At 42.6% G+C, this 24,323-nt stretch overlaps 1 protein-coding gene and 1 pseudogene across 1 annotated transcript in view; both read left to right on the top strand.

Annotated features, from left to right (window-relative positions):
* The window catches only part of LOC126161229 (uncharacterized), a 477,655-nt gene that overhangs the window by 49,057 nt on the left and 404,275 nt on the right, over positions 1-24,323 (top strand). The window lies entirely within an intron of this gene.
* On the top strand, positions 6,912-7,029 carry LOC126163851 (5S ribosomal RNA; annotated as a pseudogene).

The raw sequence follows: 24,323 nt of genomic DNA, 5'->3' as shown, positions 1-24,323 counted from the left end.
AACATAGCATGTCATTCTCAATGGAGAGAAAAGTGTTCCGAAGTAAGAGTGATTTAAGGTATGCCGCAGGGGAGTGTCGTAGGACCGTTGCTAATCACAGTATATAGCCCTATATACAAATGGCCTTGTGGATAACATCGGAAGTTCACTGGGGCCTTTTGCGGATGAAGCTGTAGCATATCGAGAGGTTGTAGCAATAGAAAATTGTACTGAAATGCAGGAGGATCTGCAACGAATTGACACATGGTGCAGGGAATGGCAATTGTATCTCAATGTAGACAAGTGTAATGTGCTGCGAATACATAGAAAGAAAAATCCTTTATCATTTGGCTACAATATAGCAGATCAGCAACTGGAAACAGTTAATTCCATAAATTATCTGGGAGTAGGCATTAGGAGTGCTTTAAAATGGAATGACCATATAAAATTAATCGTCGGTAAAGCAGATACCAGACTGAGATTCATTGAAAGAATCCTAAGGAAATGCAGCCCGAAAACAAAGGAAGTAGGTTACACTACACTTGTTCGCCCACTGCTTGAGTATTGCTCACCTGTGTGGGATCCGTACCAGATGGGGTTGATGGAAGAGAGAGAGAGAGAGAGAGAGAGAGAGAGAGAGAGAGAGAGAGAGAGAGAGAAGAGAAGATCCAACATAGAGCAGCGCGCTTCGTTACAGGATCACTTAGTGATCGCGAAAGCGTTACGGAGATGATAAACTCCAGTGGAAGACTCAGCAAGAGAGACACTCAGTAGCTCGGTACGGGCTTTTGTTGAAGTTTCGAGAACATACTTTCACCGAGGAGTCAAGCATTATATTGCTCTCTCCTACGTATATCTCGCGAAGAGACCATTATAAAATCAGAGCGATCAGAGCCCATAGATAGGCATACCGACACTCTTTCTTTCCACGAACAATACGAGACTGGAATAGAAGGGAGAACCGATAGAGGTACTGAAGGTACCCTCCTCCACACACTGTCAAGTGACTTGCGGAGTATAGATGTAGATGTATATGTATAAGGGATTTCATAAATCACGATAAGGCATACATTTTCAGAAAAACTCTAAACTGGTTCATATGGCTCTAAGCACTATGGGACTTAACATCTGATGTAATTAGTCCCCTAGACTTAGAACTACTTAAACCTAACTAACCTAAATACATCACACACATCCAGGCCCGAGGAAGTATTCGAAACTGCGACCGTAGCAGCAGCGCGGTTCCGGACTGAATCGCCTAGAGCCGCTCGGCCACAGCGGCCGGAAGGAAAACTCTATGCGTTTCTTTGTTTACTAGTCAATTGTTATAAATATCTTTGTTCTAATAATTAAATTTAATTAAAAGTAGTAAGTAGTGAAATTAAATGAAATTGCTTAAAACTTCATGCAAATAAAAGTGGTTTTTTAAAATTATATTACCTCTAAAACGTCAGAGAATAAAGAATATGACCAGTAATGAAAAAGATACCGATTAAAAATTACGACCGAACGGGAGTCAAACAGCTGCCTTATATACTCGTTCGTCTTGGAAACCTCGAACGCTAACCACTTGGCCGCCATGAACTCCAACGTCCAGTATCTACGCACACATACATAACCCACAAAATAGACGTCTAAAACTTGTCTCGTGAATTGCAGAGTAGTGCCCCTCACTACTAGCACATTGATATTTTTAATCGCCTACTGAAGAGGTACAAAATTTGAAGTAAATCTGCGATACCAAAGTCGTGGCCTCCCCTTGCAAAATACTGTACTTTAGGTTAGAACATTTTGGGGGCCTGACATTAAATCAGAAAATTCAGTGAAACATAACTCAACATGTTATATCGATACACACGTTCTCTGAAGAAAAAAAAAAGCTAGTCGATATCTGTAAATATTTTGAAACTTCCTGGCAGATTAAAACTGTGTGCCGGGCCAAGACTCGGGTCATTTGCCTTTCGCTGTGAGGACGGGGCGTGAGTCGTGCTTGGGTAGCTCAGTTGGTGGAGCACTCGCCCGAGAAAGGCAAAGGTCCCGAGTTAGAGTCTCGGCCCGGCACACAGTTTTAATCTGCCAGAAAGTTTCATATCAGCGCACACTCCGCTGCAGAGTGAAAATCTCATTCTGTAAATATGTTAATCATTTTGTCGTTTTTCGCTTCATTTCAGCTGTTCTCTCCATTATGTTTCCACTATTCAATTTTTGTAGGGCTTGGTGGCGCTACAGACATGCAAAATTTGATCAGTAATTCGTCTCATAAATGCACCGTAGCCTTCTGACGACGATCAGTTTATCCTAAAAATCCAAAAATCGAAGCAGATTACCGCAAAATCTGGTCAAGCAAGTTAGACTGGCAGCAACCATGTGCCATGTTGGTGCTCGTATCCACGTCTTTACCGTTCGCTGACAACATTCTTACCGCCTAACGGATTAGCAAGTTGTCCACTCGGATTCAGTTCTATCCCATCTCTGCGATGTTCATTCCTCCAGGAGTTCTAGTCCTGTAAGAAGCCCTCATAAAGATCGCAAGCTACAGAGGTCTGGGAGATCTGCATGTGATGGGGCGATGGGGAGGAGGGAGGGGGGGGGGGTGGAGGAGGGTGTATGTCGTGAGGTCGTGAGTAATGTCCAGATGCCCTCTAGGTAAGAGCGTTGCTAGCGAAAGGCAACATTGTGAGTTAGGGTCCCGGTTCAGTGCACAGTTTAAACGTGCCAGGAAGTTTAAAAAACAGTGCCCATTCCTCTGCAGAACCAACTGAATTTGAAATTTGGATAGTCGTAAAATACCGTGTCTTAACCGTTGTAGAGTCGCAAAATAAATTTAAAATAAAATCTAAAACAAACGAACAGTTACGGAAACAGTATCCACTGTCTGGATTTTAAAGCATGACCTTCGTAGCGTTGTCAGAAGTAATTCTTAACTTGTCTTGTTTCGCGACGCTATTTTCAGCCGCAGAGCCGAATTCGGGTTACGAAAGAACTGCAGTAATTTGACACACTAGCTTGAAATAATTAAGTGCTGGGTCAGAGGTTATCTTACCGTTTCAAGAGAGCTAATAATCTTCATTTACCAACACAGAGACGAGCACTGGGAAGCTTTTGTCTGACAGCACGCGGATTTGAAATTAAACTGCGGGCAAAGTGGATCGCAGCTGCTTACACCCGGCGTAAAAATAGCAGAGATTCACGGCATGACGTCACAGTCATGTGGCTGACAACGGCCCGAAAACGGCTGTGGTTTGCACTGTCGGTATACAGCTAGTGTCAGAGTAAAATCCCACGAAGTCCAGAACTTATTCATTTTAAAACAGCCACCAGTACAAACTAAACTTACTTCTCTTCAACTAGAAAATAATGAATCGTCTGTGATACTAAGACGCCCATCAGTAGCTGTGTTGACCAAGTATTCTTTTTAATTATTTAAAAAGAAATTAGTGAATTTTCACAAAGAAAATGAGACATTAGATGGGTTATATTGTTCTTTCAGTAAATCCACCCGAGGAGAAATAAAGTTTTATGTACCTATGAAAAAGAAATTTGTGTTCCTTCGACGGATCGTAGGTGACATGATAAAGGACGTGGAAAAATTATACTTTTTTCACTTACGCGTTAGTTAAAAAGCTTAAAACAAACAAATGTGGAAGTATTTTTCAACTCTCCCCGTTGACTTACATCAACGCCTGTATGCAGCTAGGGGTATTCATTTCATTTCATTGTAAGTAAAGAAAGCATCTTGCAAGGTCGCTGTATGGCACTAGGACTGCGTTACATAACGTCCGTTATATAAGATATAGCTAATAGTAAGTACAGCGAAAGATTCTAATAAGAGCAGAAAGAAACTAATAAGTGCAGAAGGAAGGAATGGCCAACAAAGCCTTTGAACTCTTCATAAACTGTACTTCATTCACATCCAAATTTTCTGTTGTTGCTGGTAAACTATGGGAAACGTTTCATTCGTAAATAATGGATACATGAAAGTCTTCATGAAGATCCTTCGGCGTCGTAGTATTGGTTTCGAGAACTAGGTGTTTACCAATTTTCATTGAGTTATACAGAGAAGTAGTAAACCCAGTATTTAGAAACAGGATTTCAGTAATGGACACGAAGGATAAATTTGAAAAAATAAACTTAAGTAGGAAGAAGTGGGAAAAATAAAGGTTTTTCGGATGACTCCATAATTTTTTCAGACGATTTCTAAGATCAGTTCAACGCAAAAATGTTATAAGATGAATAGGTTAACTGAATTTAGTTGAATTACAACTGGTCATGCAGGGAAATTAGATAAGACAATTAGACACTAAAAGTAGAATATTTCAGCATCAAAATGACTTATGATGACTGAAGTAAAGAGGTAAATGGATAAGAACAAGAAGACCATCTGAAAGAGAAACTGGTTAACAGCGAACATAAATTTAAATGTTGCAAGAGGGCATACTGTGAGAGCATTTGTTCAGAGAGTGGCCTCACGTGGAAATAGAACGTGGACGATAAGCGATGCAGGCAAGAAGAGAATAGAGGAAGCTTTCGAAATGTCTTGCTACAGAAGAATGCTGGAGATCAGACGGTTAGTTATAGCAACTAACGACGTGGTACTGAATCGAATAGAGATTTACGCCACTCTTAACTAAACGGAGGACTCGTTTGATAACTCATCCTGAGATGTCAAAGAACTGAACGAGTTGTTAAATAGTCAGCTACTGGAGCGAATGAGGCAGGATGAGGGAGAGGAAAGGCAGGTGATGGGTAAACGCTGTATAGCGATAGCATGGCTTACGCACGCAAGTCCAGTGCTTCGGCAGACACGAGACTTGCAGAGAACAGAGCACCGTGGTCTGTGCATAAATGCTATCTTCGAACTACCGACAACGATACCTTCATAAAATACTGACAACAGTTTGGGTTGGTGCATACGTTCGTAGCGTTTGTCCGTAAGTTTAATAAACACAACAGATACGCGAAACAGAGTTTAGTCGTCAATAATATATTCTCCTTCACTATTTACAACAGTCTGCCAACGCAGGACTAACATTTCGATTCCGTGACTGTTGAAACCAGACGAAGAACTCTTAGACCCAAGTTCGGAAAGCATTTTTATCCGGAAAGGAAGTTTCTTCAAGGTTGTTCGGCAGTGAGGGAAAAGGTGAGAATCTGAGAGGGCAAGATCAGTGGGATAAAGTAGGTGAAGAACGATTTCCCAACATATCTCCTATATAGGGATTCTTGTCAGTCTAGCAGAGTGCAGGCAGATGTTACCGTGGAGTAGCATCACTTTAGGCAGTCTTCCTGGTCGTTATTGTCCCCCTTGCGTCTGCAAGACGTCTCAGTTGTTTACAGCAAACGCCAGCTGGGATGGTTACACCTCGGGGAAGCAACACACAGTACACCGCACCGTCGCTGTTCCACCTCATGCGTCACATTATCTACTGTGGATGCCCGTAGGACTTTGTACGGGAGTTGCTACTTCATTTTTTTTTCAACCACTCCTTTCTTTTCCTTATGTTATTATAAATACACCAATTTTCGCAACCAGTAACGATACAGGATAGGAATGGTCGGTGTTTTAAAATGAACATAAACAGAACCTTAATTTTTGTGGTTATAGGTTTCTGTCAGTTTTCGACCATCTTCAGACCTTAAACCATTATGGAAGGCGATGGCGGTGAACGGAGCAAGGTTAAGACTCCACGAATGTGAACTGCTCAAGTAGTAACACTTGCTCCGTAACTACAAATATAAAGCTTTCTTGCGGTCGAGACTGTCAATGTTCATTTTAAGGGGCTCCGGAACGCCCTATACTTGCAATGTTAAAGTAACGCTTATAAATTACATCTTTCCACACAAAGTATTTGAGGTAGGAAGTTGAACTTTTTACAGATTATTTATTGGAATATGGGCTACAACTTAACATAGGGATTTTACAAAATTTTAGTTCAGTTATTAAAGATGATTTTTTTCAATTGTAATGAAAATTCACAACATTTTTTGCAATTTTTTATTTATATATTCAAAAATATACAGTTTTTTGGAAAATGCTGTGTTAAATTATGCAGAAGGTACTGTGTAACATTTACTGAAAGTTTGAAACAAATATGTTTGGAAGATCCTTAGAAAACATGTAATTAGTATGAGAAAATAAAAGTTTTGGGAATCGAGCGACAAAGATTGGATTAACTTTTTAGTGCATTCCAGGTCCATAGGATGGATTATCTTCACCCTCTGCAAACTCCTCGTCCAGCTTCCTCTTGTTCCTCCTCCTGTTTACTCTTGCTTGTATTTCTAGACTCTTTACAGCCCTGTCTGCAGCCCCAAGGCGTTCCTTGTCTAAAGCAAGCATCGCTCGTACCATGTTAGAACCTATCTTCATTCCCATATTTCTAAATACCTTGCACCTTACAATGTTGCCATCATTGAAAGTCGCAACAGCAAAATACACACCAAAGTGAAGTGTTTCTATTCCAATTATTATACTTCAACAAAACAGAGACTCAAGAAACAGAATTAATTACGAATATTTTCGAGATAACGACAGAGTGAATAAACATGAAACAATCGACAATCACACCAGCGATATATATTGAACAATCACAGGTTATCCACAACACATACTTTATCTCTCATCACTAAAATGTACCTGATGAACACGGACGTTAATAATAACACCATTTGACAGCAGTTTAACAGCGCCACAGTGGGTCACGCCCATGTGGAACACATTTCAAAAAAAATTTAAAAATAGTTGTAGTCTTCGGAATTGAATAAATTATATATCTATTAAAAGGTAATAGTCTGCAGATTCAGAAAACGCAAGAAAGTAAAAATTGAACTTTTCATGATTTTGAGCCTTTCCGGAGCCCCTTAAAGTGCTAAAAGACAGCTGTTCTCCACGAGAAATGTTGTCAAATATTAATGGTCGGTGTAGTTCACGAACCACCAACGGCCTTGCCGCAGTGGTAACACCGGTTCCCGTCAGATCACCGAAGTTCAGCGCTGTCTGGCTAGGCTAGCACTTGGATGGGTGACCATCCGGTCTGCCGAGCGCTGTTGGCAAGCGGGGTGCACTCAGCCCTTGTGAGGCAAACTGAGGAGCTACTTAATTGAGAAGTAGAGGCTCCGGTCTCGTAAACTGACATACGGCCGGGAGAGCGGTGTGCTGACCACGTGCCCCTCAATATCCGCATCCGGCGACGCCTGTGGGCTGAGCAGGACACAGCGGCCGGTCGGTATCGTTGTGCGTTACAAGACGTGTTCGGACGGAGTTCAGTTTTTTAGTTCACGAGCCAGTTGATGACTAGCAAGCTGAGATGCACATACGGCATCCCGCTGATCTTTGTGATTTCTTATATCATGCGGTACCCATATACACGATTTTTTTAATCTTCCCCATTGCTTGCAAATGTCACGTGATGGTGGAATGAGCACAGTTCATCACATTGGCCACTTCTCGAGTACACTGACGTGGATCATTGTCGCTTAGTGTGTTTAAACGATCTTAATCAGTCCCCGAAGGTCTTCCCGAGCGTGGCGAGTCATTAATGTCAATGATCCTCCTTAAAACGAGAAAACCATTTTCTTACCGTGCTCTGTCCTGTAGCATTATCCCCATACACGGTACCGAGCGAGGTGGCGCAGTGGTTAGACACTGGACTCGCATTCGGGAGGACGACGGTTCAATCCCGCGTCCGGCCATCCTGATTTAGGTTTTCCGTGCTTTCCCTAAATCACTCCAGGCAAATGCCGGTATGGTTCCTCTGAAAGGGTACGGCCGACTTCCTTCCCTAATCCGATGAGACCGATGACCTCGCTGTCTGGCCTCCTTCCCCAAAACAACCCAACCCCCACACACGGTGCAAATGTTTCTGGCTACCTTCGCTGCTGTCACCCCTCTACTGAACTCAAACAGTACAATTTGTCGGAAATGTTCAGATTTCTCTCCTTGGCACTCCATTTTCTGGCGTCCATAGCTCCGCTCACCGATGCCGAATGACTGTATGTAAACTCAGACAGCAACAGTGAACTACAAATAAAAAATGAGAACTTATACACATACCCGTAACAACCGGAATAGCAACATCCAAAACAAAAACGCTACGAACTACGCCCCAACCTAATACAATGAAAATCTGAGTGGTTTGTCACTTCGGAAAAATTTCATTTGCAAATCTTTTTCAAAGTACATGAATAAAATACGGAGGTTTAGAATGTTCAGAGAGTATGCTGTGGTCCATCTCTTCGCGATATGTCGCCTGCTGCCGCACTGTCTATCGATGTGACAGTCCAGCGCAAGACGCGAGACATCTCCGCATTTGATCGCTGCCGCATCGTGTGTGTCAACACTCCTTTTTAGGCTAGGTTATACACACATTGGGTTCTAAAAGAATTTCCCAGTATCCGGTGACTAAGTGCGTGCCACGATTTGAAGCGATGCGCAGCTACCAGCCAGCTGTCGTGGTCCACAACTTGATCACGACAGGGGCACCATTGACTACTGCCAATCGTAAGTCGACAGATGTACCGGAATGCAGCACATCACAAGCCAACACCATACCAGACAGCTGCGGCCAGTGAAGAGTTCAAATGGTTCAAATGGCGCTGAGCACTATGGGACTTAACATCTGTGGTCATCAGTCCCCTAGAACTTAGAACTACTTAAACCTAACTAACCTAAGGACATCACACACATCCATGCCCGAGGCAGGATTCGAACCTGCGACCGTAGCAGTCGCGCGGTTCCGGACGGAGCGCCTAGAACCGCTAGACCACCGCGGCCGGCCCAGTGAAGAGTCGTAGGGCCTATACTGTGCTCATCGTTGGAATAAACCTGATGTAAACGTTGCACCTTGTATTGTTTCGCGTTCGTTGGAATCTGGATTTCGTTTAGCGCTGAGCCGAAGCCCAGATGTTTCGAGTACAATCGAGTGCAATAATATAGGTTTTATGCTGTGCGTTACGTGCACGTCGACTGAGTGTTAATATGGGACAACAGCTCTATCTACGCATTTAATATGGGCAGCACTGGCCATTCAGCTGGTCCGACTAACCTGCAGGGATGCGAGCAGATGCAGTTGAGGCGTAAAGAGACGAGCAGAGAAACAATTCGGCGAATATCATTTAAATTTCAAGCAGAATGAGATGATATTAGGCAAAAATCCAAAAGTACCCCACACTTGTTTGAGGTCCAGACGTCTGACAGCTTAAGTGCATTGAAAATTCTTGGCAGATTAAAACTGTGTGCCGGACCGAGTCTCAAACTCGGGGCCTTTCCATTTCGCGCTCAAGCGCTCTGCCGACTGAGCTACTGAAGTACGACTGACGACCCGTCCTAACAGCTTCGATTCTGCCAGTATCTTGTCTCCTACTTTCCAGACTTCACAGAAGCTCTTCTGCGAACCTTGCAGAACTAGTATTCCTGGAAGAAAGAATATTACGGAGACATGGCTTACCCATAACCAGGGGGTTGTTTCATTGTGTAACGGAGTGCCAGTTCTGAAAGGTTCGCAGGAGAGCTTCTATGAAGTTTGGAATGCGGGAGACGAGGTACTGGCAGAATTTAAGGTGTGAGGACGGGTCGTGAGTCATACTTGGCTTGCTCAGACGGTAGAGCACTTGCCAGCGAAAGGTAAAGGTTTCGAGTCTCGGTCTGGCACACAGTTTTAACCTGCCAGGAAGTTTCATGTCGGGGCTCACTCCGCTGCAGAGTGAGAATTTTATTCTGGAGCTTAAATGCCATTTCTCGCGACACGTCCCTTAACTTGGCCCCAGATCAGTTCTGCTGGGTTCATATGCAACAATACTGTTGCAACTGTAAAAATGCAGCATACGTGTGGGTGGTGGATGCTATGAAAATTGCCTTTTTCTTCTTCTTCTTCTTCTTCTTCTTCTTCTTCTTCTTTTTTCTACGACACTTGTCACTCTGGCCCGAGTGGGACCACATCTATGGTAGAAAAGAACGGACTTAGTCCCAATAAAGATATTTGATTTTTCATTTTTGCCCCGAAATTTAGTAATGTAAACAACCTTTATTAACAATTTTTCTTTAAATTATCTGTAACTAAGAATTTATATTCGCAATGACAATCGGAATTCCATGTGCAATATCTAATTAGAAAGAAGACGACGTGCAGTTTTTCATAAAAATGGTGGTTAGTTATCATAAATTTGATGAGTTTTACATTTAAAAGTTGTAGGTATTCCAAATTGAACGAAAAACGAGGCCAAAGCGAGCTTTGAAAAGTGAGTCTCTGGACTGGTACAAGATTACCATTTAACAAAGCAGCTGATTCAGCTAAGCACGCAGTTTTACTAAGCGCCTTAAAATACAGTTCGTCTAGAAACATAAAGCAGATTTTTTTCTGTAAACTTTTAAAAAACTTTATGAACGACCTGTTTCTACCGCTTTGTTACAGTGTTCAACGCGCGCGTTTCACTACCGAGCACGAAGCACCGTCATCTGTTCTCACACTGTGTAATAACAGCGCGACAATCAGAGCACAACAGTACAGAGACTGCAACTGTACACGATTTTTGATATAAAAATTACACGGCTACAGCATAATTACGAAAAATGTTGATAACTGTTAATGTCGTGAAGTTAATTTACAATAACTTACAAGGGAACCTCCCAATCGCACTCCTCTCAGATTAAGTTATAAGTTGGCACAGTGTGTAGGCCTTGAAAAACTGAACACAGATCAATCGAGAAAACAGGAAGAAGTTGTGCGGAACTATGAAAAAAATAAGCAAAATATACAAACTGTTTAGTCAGTGCGCAAGATAGGCAACATCAAGGACAGTATGAGCTCAGGAGTGCCGTGGTCCCGTGGTTAGCGTGAGCAGCTGCGGAACGAGAGGTCCTTAGTTCAAGTCTTCCCTCGAGTGAAAAGTTTAATTTTTTATTTTCAGTCAATTACTATCTGGCTGGCCGTCCGTCCGATGCGAGGTAACTGCGCCGTAGTATGGGGACGCTACATTTAAACAAACATCGAAACACACGACGTCAGTCGACTACAGCGCACGGAAGAGAGAGTATTCCTGCTAACGAGGCTCCCTGGCTGGCAGTTGACTGTTCGCTACTTTGGACGAGAGTGCATTTAATACGTGAGATGTGTTCCGTGGGGAATATGAATCCAGCAAATGTTTTCGGTTCCCATTGGAGAGGCACGTCGTTTCGTCTACTAATCGCACGGTTTTGCGATGCGGTCGCAAAAAACAGACACTAAACTTATTACAGTGCACAGAGACGTCAAAGAACGAACGGACAGATCATAACTTTGCGAAAATAGAGAAATTAAACTTTTCACTCGAGGGAAGACTTGAACCAAGGACATCTCGTTCCGCAGCTGCTCACGCTAACCACGGGACCACGGCGCTCATGAGCTCATACAACCTTGATGTTGCCTATGTTCCACATGGACTACTTAGTTTGTATATTTTGCTTATTTTTTCATAGTTCCACGTAACTTCTTCCTGTTTTCTCGATTGATCTGTGTTCAGTTTTTTAAGGCCTATCCACTGTGCCAGCTTATAACTAAATCTGAGGGGGGTTCGATGGGGAGGTTCCCTTGGTAGTAGATAATAAAATATATAATACATAAGTAGGACCTACTTCCAAGAGAGTAAAGACACCCGTGTACGTGTGCTACGGCTGCTGACCAATCATCACGTTTGTATTTGTTTGCATCAGGTTTATTCTTATGATGAACAGAGGATAGCTAACGCCGCCTTCGGACGCGCACAGCACGGAATGGGACCCCACGTACTGTTGCGCCGCGTCGTACGTTGTTGCTCGTCGTAAGCAGCGTACAAGTCAAGGGCCCATACGATTTCTTGTCATTTCATCGTCGATGAAACTTGAAGACTGACGAAACGACTAAGTTATTGACTCTCAAAATGTAATAAAAGCAGAGAGCTATAGCGGAAACAGTAAAAAGAGGGTAAAATAGAGCCATGGAGCGGCAGTAGAAATTAACTGCTGGCGCAGTTGTGAATGGCGGGCCCGCATTCCTTGGTCTCGCTTCGACCTCTGGTGCTCCCCACCACCCACCACCCACCACCCACCACCCACCACCGCCTCAGTCAGCCGTTAACCCGCACCTTCTGCGCCCACTAAAACCTCACCTCACCCTGTCGCCGTCTAATGACACGCGTAGGCTGCCCTAGGGACCCGTATATTGTCTCCTGCAGACACCGTCTTAATACACTGTCGCAACCTGTCCTATAAGTAGCAGCTGTTCGCGTCTACCACACACGTGCTACTGACAAGGGAACCTGCCCATCGCACCTCCCTCAGATTTAGTTATAAGTTGGCACAGTGGATAGGTCTTGAAAAACTGAACACAGATCAATCTAGAAAACAGGAAGAAGTTGTGTGGAAGTATGAAAAAAATAAGCAAAATATACAAACTGAGTAGTCTATGTACCACATATGCAACATCAAGTAAAGGATAACCTCGCGAGCGCCGTGGTCCCGTGGTTAGAGTGAGCAACTGCAGTACGAGAGGTCCTTGGTTCAAGTCTTCACTCGAGTGAAAAATTTAATTTTTTATTTTCAGACAGTTATTATCTGTCCGTCCGTCCTTCCGATGCGATCACTTTTTTGGGAGTGATTATCACATCCACAAGAAAACCTAAATCGGGCAAGGAAGAAGAATCTTTTTACCCATTCGCCAAGTTTACAAGTTAGGCGAGTCGAGAACATATGCCGTCACCAGTGTCGTATAGAATATAGCAGACGTGTTTTCCTGTGGAGGAATCGGTTGACCTATGACCTTGCGATCAAACTTTTTCGGTTCCCATTGGAGAGGCACGTCCTTTCGTCTACTAATCGCACTGTTTAGCGGTGCGGTCGCAAAACACAGACACTAAACTTATTACAGTGAACAGAGATCTCAATGAACAAACGGACAGATAATAATTGTCTGAAAATAAAAAATTAAACTTTTCACTGGAGGGAAGACTTGAACCAAGGACCTTCTGTTCCGCAGCTTCTCGCGCTAACCACGGGACCACGGCGCTCCTGCACACATATTGTCCTTGATGTTGCTTATCTTGCACATGGACTACTCAGTTTGCATATTTTGTTCGTTTTTTTCATTCTTCCACACAACTTCCTGTTTTCTCGATTGATCTGTGTTCAGTTTTTCAAGGCCTATCCACTGTACCAACTTACAACTAAATCTGAGGGGGGTGCGATGGGGAGGTTCCCTTGTGAGTGTCAGCTTGCCTCGCTCATCTCCCAAGTACCTGTCTTCCAGGCAGTGCCTTCCACCGTGCATCGGAGTCTGCGCTGATACGAAAATTGGTGGCTGACTGAAACTGCGCGCCAGACAGGATTCGAACCTTGGCTTACAGGAGCGATGGCCTTACAGACTAAATACTCCGTGAACGACTCACGACCCATCCTGACAGCTACACTTCTGACAATCTCGAATCTTTTAGAATTTAACACACATACTCCCGCATACGTTTCAGAACTGGCACTGCTTTTCTTCCATGGGTGGTAGTATAGCAGGCGTGTTTCTGTCAAATTTGAAAAGCAGGGATGAGACCGTCAGCAAGAAAGCTGAGAAAGTCAATTGGTAAGCTGATTGCCAGAAAGGCACAGTTCTGAGCTAGATTTCCGATCTTGCGCACGTACACGCGCACAAACGTTTTTGATTCGGCGTATTCTCCAAATATTGTACAAAAAATACTGAAATTTCTCACATGTGTGAAGCTACGTGATTAGATCCCTAACTATAAAAAAATCAGAGAATGCAGTTTTTAACGCAGTCTCGAACAAACTGATAGAGATCATAATGCATCACTTCCAGGAATACATCCCTAATTTTCTTACAGAGAAAGAAAACATTTCTTTAGTTGCACTGAATCCACAACAGATAAAAAAAAACATGTCGTGCGTAACTGACCACGCAGCTACCGGGGGCGGACAGTTACGTGGTCTATCCATCTAATCTTCAGCATTCTTCTGTAGCACCAACTTTCGAAAGCTTCTATTCTCTTCTTGTCTAAACTATTTATCGCCCATGTTTCACTTAGAAACATGGCTACATTCCATTCAAATACTTTCAGAAACGACTTCCTGACACTTAAATCTATACTCAATGTTAACAAATTTCTCTTCTTCGTAAACGCTATCCTTGCCATTGACGGTCTACATTTTATATCCTCTCTACTTCGACCATCGTACTACTTTGTTCCCCAAATAGCAAAACTCATCTACTTCTTTCAGTGTCTCATTTACCAATCTAATTCCCTCAGGATCACCAGTTTTAATTCGACTACATTCCATTACCCTCGTTTTGTTTTTGTTGATGTTCATTTTATATCCTCCTTTCAAGACTGTCCATTCCGTTCAACTGCTCTTCCAGGTCCTTTGCTGTCTCTGACAGAACTACAATGTCATAGGCGAACCTCGAAGTTTTTATTTCTTCTCCATGGATTTTAATTCCTACTCCGAATTTTTCTTTTGTTTCCTTTGCTGCTTGCTCACTATACAGATTGAATAACATGGGGGAGTGACTACAACCCTGTCTTACTCCCTTCCCAACCACTGCTTCCCTTTCCTGTCCCTCGACTCTTACAACTGCCATCTGGTTTCTGTACAAATTGTAAATAGCCTTTCGCTCCCTGTATTTTACCCCTGCCACCCTTAGAATTTGAAAGAGAGTATTCCAGTCAACATTGTCAAAAGCTTTCTCTAAGTCTACAAATGCTAGAAACGTAGGTTTGCCTTTCCTTAATCTTTCTTCTAAGACAAGTCGTAAGGTCAGTATTGCCTCACGTGTTCCAGTATTTCTACGGAATCCAAACTGAACTTCCCCGAGGTCGGCTTCTACTAGTTGTAGGGTCAGTATTTCCTCACATGTTCCAACATTTCTATGGAATCCAAACATATCTTCCCCGAGGTCGGCTTCTATCAGTTTTTCCATTCGTCTGTAAAGAAATAGTATTTCGCAGCCGTGATTTACTAAACTGATAGTTCGGTAAATTTTCACACCTTTCGAAACCTGCTTTCTCTGGGATTGGAATTACAATATTCCGCTTAAAGTCTGAGGATATTTCGCCTGTCTCATACTTCTTGCTCACCAGATGGTAGATTTTTTCAAAGCTGGCACTCCCAAGGCAATAGTTCTAATGGAATGTTGTCTACTCCCGGACCTTGTTTCGACTTAGGTCTTTCAGTGCTCTGTCAAACTCTTCAAGCAGTATCATATCTCCCATTTCAGCTTCATCTACATCCTCTTCCACCTCCATAATATAGTTCTCAAGTACATCGCCATTGTATAGACCCTCTATATACTCCTTCCACCTTTCTGCTTTCGCTTCTTTGCTTACAACTGGGTTTCCATCTAAGCTCTTGATATTCATACATGTGGTTCTCTCTTCTCCAAAGGTCTGTTTAATTTTCTTGTAGGCAGTATGTATCTTACACCTGGTGATCTATGCCTCTACATCCTTACATTTGTCTTCTAGCCATCCCTGCTTAGCCATTTTGCACTTCCTATTGATCTCAGCCGGCCGTGGTGTCGAGCGGTTCTAGGCGCTACAGTCTGGAACCGCGCGACCGCTACGGTCGCAGGTTCGAATCCTGCCTCGGGCATGGATGTGTGTGATGTCCTTAGGTTAGTTAGGTTTAAGTAGTTCTAAGTTCTAGGGGACTGATGACCTTACAAGTTAAATCCCGTAGTGCTCAGAGCCATTTGATCATCTCATTTTTGAGAAGTTTGTATTCCTTTTTGCCTGCATCATATACTGCATTTTGATATTTTTTCCTTTCGTCAATTAAATTCGATATTTCTTCTGTTACCCAAGGATTTCTACTAGCCCTCGTCTTTTTGCTTCCTTGATCCACTGCTGCCTTCACTATTTCATCTCTCAAAACTTCCCGTTCTTCTTCTACTGTATTTCTTTCCACCATTCTTGTCAATCGTTATCGAATGCTTTCCCTAAAACTCTCTACAACCTCTTTTTCTTTCAGTTCATCCAGGTCCCATCTCCTTAAATGCCCACCTTTTTGCAGTTTCTTCAGTTTTAATCTACAGTTCATAACACCATTATACAATCTATTTGAAACCTTCTAGAATCTCCAGGCCTCTTCCATGTATACAACCTTCTTTCACGATTCTTAAACCAAGTGTTAACTATGATTAAGTTATGATCTGTGCATAGTTCTACCAGGTGGCTTTCTCTTTCATTCCTTACCCCATTCCATATTCACCTACTACTTTTCCTTCTCTTCCTTTTCCTACTACAGAATTCCAGTCAACCATGGCTATCAAATTTTCGTTACCCTTCAATACCTGAATAATTTCATTTATCTCATCATACATTTCATCAATCTCTTCCTCATCTGCGGAGCTAGTTGGCTTATGAACTTGTACTGCTGTGCTAGCCGTGGGCTTCGTGTCTATCTTGGCCACAATAATGCGTTCACTATGCTGTTTGTAGTAGCTTACCCGCACTGCTATTTTTTTTATTCATTATTAAACCTACTCCTGCATTACCACTTTTTGATTTTGTATTTATAACCCTGTACTCACCTGACGGTAAGTCTTGTTCCTCCTGCCACCGAACTTGACTAATTCCCACTATATCTATCTTTAACCTATCCATTTCCCTTTTTAAATTTTCTAACCTACCTACCCGATGAAGGGATCTGATATTCCACGCTTTGATCAGTAGAAGGCCAGTTTTCTTTCTCCTGATAACGACGTCCTCCTAAGTAGTCCCCTCCCGGAGATCCGAATGGAGGACTACTTTACCCTAGAGGACGGCATCATCATTTAACCATACAGTAAAGCTGCATGCCCTCGGGAAAAATTATGGCTGTAGTTTCCCCTTGCTTTCAGCCGTTTGCAGTACCGGCACAGCAAGGCCGTTTTGGTTAGTGGTACAAGGCCAGATCAGTCAATCATCCAGACTGTTGCCCCTGCAACTACTGAAAAGGCTGCTGCCCCTCTTCAGAAACCATACGTTTGTCACGCCTGAAGGGGGATGAACGCTATTCAGGCGTAAATCTGCAGTATACTGACTGATTCGACATCATTTCGATAAAAGAACTGTTAAAGTGATTTATGAAATACATAACCAACCAACCAACCAACCTCGTAAATCGTCTGCATAAAATGACCGTGTGTGTTAGTCATCAGAAGGAAACATAGATACTATACAATACATCGAAAAACGAATAATGGAAGACCAAGAAGGAAGTGCTTGGATTAAAAAGGGTGTAACGCAAGGATTCTGTCTTTCACCACTAATGTTCAATCTACATACCGAAGAAGCATCGACAGAAGTAAGTCATAGTGAAAGAATATCAATTACATGATTCGCTGACGACATAGCATTCCTCACTGGGGAAGAATTGCAGGACCTGTTACACAGGAAAAAAAAGTCTGACGACCACGCACTGTGGACTGGGAGTAAACCGAAGAAAGACGAAATTACTGAGGCGTGGCAGAAATGAGAATAGCGATAAATTTAACAGCAGAAATTGGAAGGAAGTAGGTGAAGTATTTATACGTTGGACGCTAAGTAGCAGATGATAATGGCTCGAATGGCTCTGAGCACTATGAGACTTAATATATATGAGGTCGTCAGTCCCCTAAATATAACTAACCTAAGGACATCACACACAACCATGCCCGAGGCAGGATTTGAACCTGCGACCATAGCGGTCGCGCGGTTCCGTACTGAAGCGCCTAGAACCGCTCGGCCACAGCGGCCGGAAGCACATGAACGACGAAGCAAGGACATAAAACCAGAATACTTCAAGGACATTCCTCGCGAAAAGAAGTCTTCTGCTACTGAACACTGGTCTCGACTTTCATGAAAATTTCTGAGCATGTACGTTCAGAGCACAGCATTGTACGGTAGTGAATAATAGACTGTGGGAAAACGAGAAAAGTATTGAATCCAAGCATTCGAGATGCAGTGCTACAGGAGAACACTGAAAATTACGTGGACTGATAAGACAAGGAGTGAGGAGGTTCTCCAGAGAATTGTTTAGGAAAGTAGTTTAAGAAAAATAGCAACGAGAAGAAGGGACCGAACGATAGGACAAGGGTTAAGGCATCAGGGATTAACGTCTACGATACTAGGGGGAGCCGTAGAGGGTAGAAGCAGTAGAGATTTGCAATACATCCAATAGAGGAGGGGAGTGCAACCTTACTCATCTCGTCGTGTTCTACGGCCTTCCGTGAACGATTCTTTACACACACGTTCCACTGCGGAAACAATTCGTCCCACAAGAGCAGCAATTTCCCGGATGGATGCATCACCTCCTACCATGCCAGTAATGCGCCATCTTTCAAACTCGCTGTCTTGACGGTTCGATTCGACGGTTCGCGAATTCGTCTGCGAGGCATCCTGCACGTCTGCTCAAGCCACACTCATCCTTTTTCGGTTTACAGCGACGACGAGAGCAGCAGACGTATTTTACCGGTAGGTGCCGTTGCGCAGCGATATCGATATCGATGTTGACCTTTAACCCACGGGCCGACGTACTTCAAATTCTAATCACTTCCGCAAGTGTATTACGAATACGAACGACCTATATCTAATCATTTCTGTTCTGTTTTTTCTAAACATCAGTGTATATTCTACTTTCGTATAAAAATCGTCGAAAAACTTTTATTTATATGTATGAATGCATGTCACACGTCAGACATATCTTAACGTCTCAACATGCACTTAAGGGCTAGAAAGCCGAAATCGTGATTGTGTGCAGTAAATGAATAATTAAAAGTGAAATGGCGGAAATTTCTTTCAAAAGATTCTAGATGCCTGTGGTGTGTGTGTGGTTTGTGGTGTGTGTTGTCGTCGTCCCCCCCCCTCCCCCCCACGTAGGAAGGATGTATGAACATGATCTTACGCAAGTAATAAAAACTTCCACTGCGACATAATCGCGTATACAAACAGTGATCCAATACTGTAAAATGCTTTTTTATTCCAGTCTCTGATGACAATATCAATTCTTTAGACGATGACCGGTTTCAGTCCGTAATGACCATCCTCAGATCTAAAATATATAAATACATACATCTAGTGAGCAGTGTGTCTTTTAACATAAAACAGTAATATGTATCACAATATACTGTCATACAACCAGGGAAATGTACAGATAAAATTTGGTATAACGTACCTTTTTTGCACCATGTCCTAAAGTGATACGGCCATAATGGCATCGTCAAAACATATAATCAGCACAGCATCGTCACATAGATCTAAAATAAGGTGTAGAATAGGCCACATCGTCCACATAGTGATTATTGCAACTAGCTACTGAAGTATAGTAGCAACCAGAAACCTTTTTTATGGTCGGACCTATCCTCTTCATACATTTCCTTTTAATAATTTTTCATGGGTAACTGCAGTCATCTTTTAATGTATGACAATTGGTTTGTATGATAGTCATCAATTTTAGTGTCTTCCACATGCATTTTATCTAATATGCTTTTATGAGATTATGCTTTGCGTAAATGATGACTACATATAAGCAAGCCCACAGTAGCGACATCAAGGGAGGGTGTAGGCAAACAGGTTTCTGGTTGCTACTGTACTTCAGTAGCTAGTTGCAATAATCACTATGTGATCGATGTGGCCTATTCTACACCTTATTTTAGATCTATGTGACAATGATATGCTGATTATATTTATATGTTTTGACTATGCCATTATGGCCGTATCACTTTAGGACATGATGTAAAAAAGGTACTTTATACCATATTTTACCTGTACATTTCACTGGTTGTATGACAGTATATTGTGATATATATTGCCGTTTTATGTTAAGACACACTGCTCACTAGGTGTATATATTTATATATTTTAGGTCTGAGGATGGTCATTACGGACTGAAACCGGTCATCGTCTAAAGAATTGATATTGTGATCAGAGACTGGAATAAAAAAGCATTTTAATAAAAACTTTTCGACATATGGATTCCATGTTTGCACGTATGGCAGTTTCGTCAGATTTTATCAAGTATTGTCACTACGTAAGATTCAACAGCAGTAACTTATATGACAACCTGTGCGCTGTGTGACAGGACAGATTTCAGATGCTGTCGTATTAACTGACACGCATGTCACTGCTACAGAGGTACATAATGTAAGTAGAATTATATTACTGCTACTACATAAGTAATCTCAGTTTGTAGAAATCATTTACAAACATTTGTTTGACCATCTGCATCAGATATGATTGACAATGAATTATGAATCCGAAAAACGGTTTTGCCAAATAAACTTTTCTAATGCAGTTGATGCTGTATACATGATGTCCTTTAAAAAACGCGACACCGTGTGTTGAAGAGTGAGTACTGTAATAGAAAAAACTGAGACACTCACTTCGTGTGTGTGGTGGGGGGGTGGGGGGGTGGATTGAGGGGAGGGGGAGGGGACTGAGGGGAGGGGGGGCAGCAGGTAAACAGATACACCTTTCGTCCCACAGATCCATATTGAAGAGCTGCTTACGGATGTTGAACATATAATACAAACAAAAATACTTACTTACAAAAGAGCGAATATACTTATGTTCCTTCCACAGATCCTAAATGAAATGGTCCCCATAAGAAGTACTTTCATTCTCACAATCTGTCCAGCTGAAGATTTTGGAATATTGTTACATGAGGCTGCTTTTCATTTTCTTTGTTTGCGACTGAAGACGACCTTTGTGACAGCCACTCGGATCCGCTTCTCTCTATTAACACCGTTGGAAGTTGTCAGCGTACCGTCACAACCATCAGTTGGTGCCAGTGTCTCGGTGTTAACTGTCGTCAAATCCCGTGCTCTGGTGCTTCTTTACAAGCTGCAACCACGCTCTGTACTTGCGTTCCTTCTGTTCCAGTATTTGATTCACTAGAACCAATTACTTGACCATCTTCCGTTTCTTACCAGTCAGGCGTTGTAGTGTTTAACATTGTTTCCAAATCTTTTTCAGTGTCTACATTTTTTACTAAATCACATTAAATAACTGAGCTGGCAATGCCCATTTTCTGTAACAATACACATGGCCTCATATGGTGAACATCTGACCCCTTCCTGATAAGCCCTATTTTTCCTTGCTTGCACAAACCTTCAGACCATTTTGTCGTGAGTGTTCGGCCGCCATGACCTATTGCAGTGTGGTTCTACTGTATTATGTTAAACAGGTCAGCAAAACAAACGTAATAACGAATTTCTTCTTTCCCAGCGGACACCAGTGCAATGGGTTTCACTTCTTTCACTACAGACTTTCGAAGCGATAGCGACACGTTGTTCTTAACATTGGAGGCAGATTTTTTTCATTGGCAACGTTTTGCGTTTTCCACTTCACTTAACAAAGTATTACATTGCTCAGTAGCCACAAAAAACTTGCGCTTCTTCTGACTGATTCACATTAAATGTTCATCAAATCTGTTACGCATAACATCACCCATTCTGATGCAAAGCTGCACAAGAAACGCCATCACTAAAACTAGTCACAAAGGCGAACATACTGAACCTTCGAAGATAAAAAAATTGCCAAAATAAGCATGTCTGGACCTACACGGTGGAGCTGAGACCTTTCGATTCAACTTTTTATCAGTTGGCATGGGTTAACCCTGAGATGCACCAACGTCACTTGGTAAAAGTTCGAAATCTACGCATACAATAAGAAATTTCGGACTGTCACCACACCACGATGGTAAATATTAGGTTTTCCGGTAAATTTTAGGATTAACCAATCACCTTACTTTTACGGTGATATGTATTTGTATTACGAAGATGAGAAGAACGTCTGCGAGGAATGGCGGCGGGTAAAAGGGGTAAACAGTCCAAATGTTCAAATGTGTGTGAAATCTGATGGGACTTAACTGCTAAGGTCATCAGTCCCCTAAGCTTACACACTACTTAACCTAAATTATCCTAAGGACAAACACACACACACCCATGCCCGAGGGAGGACTCGAACCTCCGCCGGGACCAGCCGCACAGTCCGTGACTGCAGCGCCTAGACCGATCGGCTAATCCCGCACGGCGGTAAACAGTCCTTCCAAAAATTACTGCGGCGATGTTGGCATTACATTTAACTGTTCGTCAAATATAGTCGCCTATTTTCTTTTACTTATTATGTATAACACCAATACAAAGAGGAATTCTCTCATGACACGAGGGTGAAGACATCACATCGCCATTATATGCCAGAAACATGTTTTCCATCAGTCTTCTGGATGGTTTGATGCGGCTTACCACGAATTAGCATACCCGTGGTCTACGGATTGCCGGCACGGTAACCTAGCGTGTTCGGTCAGAGGGTTAGCTACCCTCTCTAATAAAAAAACTGAGTTAATGGATCAACGACGAACTGAAACGAGTGTCTTGCGACGTCCGCCCCGAGCAGATACAACGACCAAAAACGAACAAAATGCGATTAAAAAAAAAAAGGGGGTAGCGTCTTTGATTCATAATCAAAACGTCTTCGGTCCCGGGTTCGATCCCCGCCACTGCCTAAATTTTGATAAATAATCAGCATTGGCGGCCGAAGACTTCCGGAATAAGAAGTCAGCCTCATTCTGCCAACGGCCCTGTCAAAGAGGGCGGAGGAGCGGATAGAGGTTCAGGGCACTCTCTTGTCCTAGGGGTGGGAAATGGCCCCTAAAGGCGGAAGAATCAGCAATGATGAACGACATGAGGATGCAGAAGGCAATGGAAACCACTGCATTAAAGACACGTAACGTGTATCCACAGGACATGTGGCCTGTAATTGAAGAAGTGTCATGATGATCTCTCCATTGGCAAAAGATTCCGGAATAGTCCCCCATTCGGATCTCCGGGAGGGGACTGCCAAGGGGGAGGTTACCATGAGAAAAAGATTGAATAATCAACGAAAGGATAACGTTCTACGAGTCGGGGCGTGGAATGTCAGAAACTTGAACGTGGCAGGGAAACTACAAAATCTGAAAAGGGAAATGCAAAGGCTCAATCTAGATACAGTAGGGGTCAGTGAAGTGAAATGGAAGGAAGGCAAGGATTTCTGGTCAGATGAGTATCGGGTAATATCAACAGCAGCAGAAAATGGTATAACAGGTGTAGGATTCGTTATGGATAGGAATGTAGGGCAGAGGGTGTGTTACTGTGAACAGTTCAGTGACCGGGTTGTTCTAATCAGAATCGACAGCAGACCAACACCGACAACGATAGTTCAGGTATACATGCCGACGTCGCAAGCTGAAGATGAACAGATAGAGAAAGTGTATGAGGATATTGAAAGGGTAATGCAGTATGTAAAGGGGGACGAAAATCTAATAGTCATGGGCGACTGGAATGCAGTTGTAGGGGATGGAGTAGAAGAAAAGGTTACAGGAGAATATGGGCTTGGGACAAGGAATGCAAGAGGAGAAAGACTAATTGAGTTCTGTAACAAGTTTCAGCTAGTAATAGCGAATACCCTGTTCAAGAATCACAAGAGGAGGAGGTATACTTGGAAAAGGCCGGGAGATACGGGAAGATTTCAATTAGATTACATCATGGTCAGACAGAGATTCCGAAATCAGATACTGGATTGTAAGGCGTACCCAGGAGCAGATATAGACTCAGATCACAATATAGTAGTGATGAAGAGTAGGCTGAAGTTCAAGACATTAGTCAGGAAGAATCAATACGCAAAGAAGTGGGATACGGAAGTACTAAGGAATGACGAGATACGTTTGAAGTTCTCTAACGCTATAGATACAGCAATAGGGAATAGCGCAGTAGACAGTACAGTTGAAGAGGAATGGACATCTCTAAAAAGGGCCATCACAGAAATTGAGAAGGAGAAGATAGGTACAAAGAAGGTAGCTGCGAAGAAACCATGGGTAACAGAAGAAATACTTCAGTTGATTGATGAAAGGAGGAAGTACAAACATGTTCCGGGAAAATCAGGAATACAGAAATACAAGTCGCTGAGGAATGAAATAAAAAGGAAGTGCAGGGAAGCTAAGACGAAATGGCTGCAGGAAAAATATGAAGACATCGAAAAAGATATGATTGTCGGTAGGACAGACTCAGCATACAGGAAAGTCAAAACAACCTTTGGTGACATTAAAAGCAACGGTGGTAACATTAAGAGTGCAACGGGAATTCCACTGTTAAATGCAGAGGAGAGAGCAGATAGGTGGAAAGAATACATTGAAAGCCTCTATGAGGGTGAAGATTTGTCTGATGTGATAGAAGAAGAAACAGGAGTCGATTTAGAAGAGATAGGGGATCCAGTATTGGAATCGGAATTTAAAAGAGCATTGGAGGACTTACGGTCAAATAAGGCAGAAGGGATAGATAACATTCCATCAGAATTTCTAAAATCATTGGGGGAAGTGGCAAGAAAACGACTATTCACGT

The sequence above is a fragment of the Schistocerca cancellata genome, chromosome 2, assembly GCF_023864275.1.
Source record: "Schistocerca cancellata isolate TAMUIC-IGC-003103 chromosome 2, iqSchCanc2.1, whole genome shotgun sequence".
Taxonomy (NCBI): domain Eukaryota; kingdom Metazoa; phylum Arthropoda; class Insecta; order Orthoptera; family Acrididae; genus Schistocerca; species Schistocerca cancellata.
This window is presented reverse-complemented; position numbering and strand designations above follow the sequence as displayed.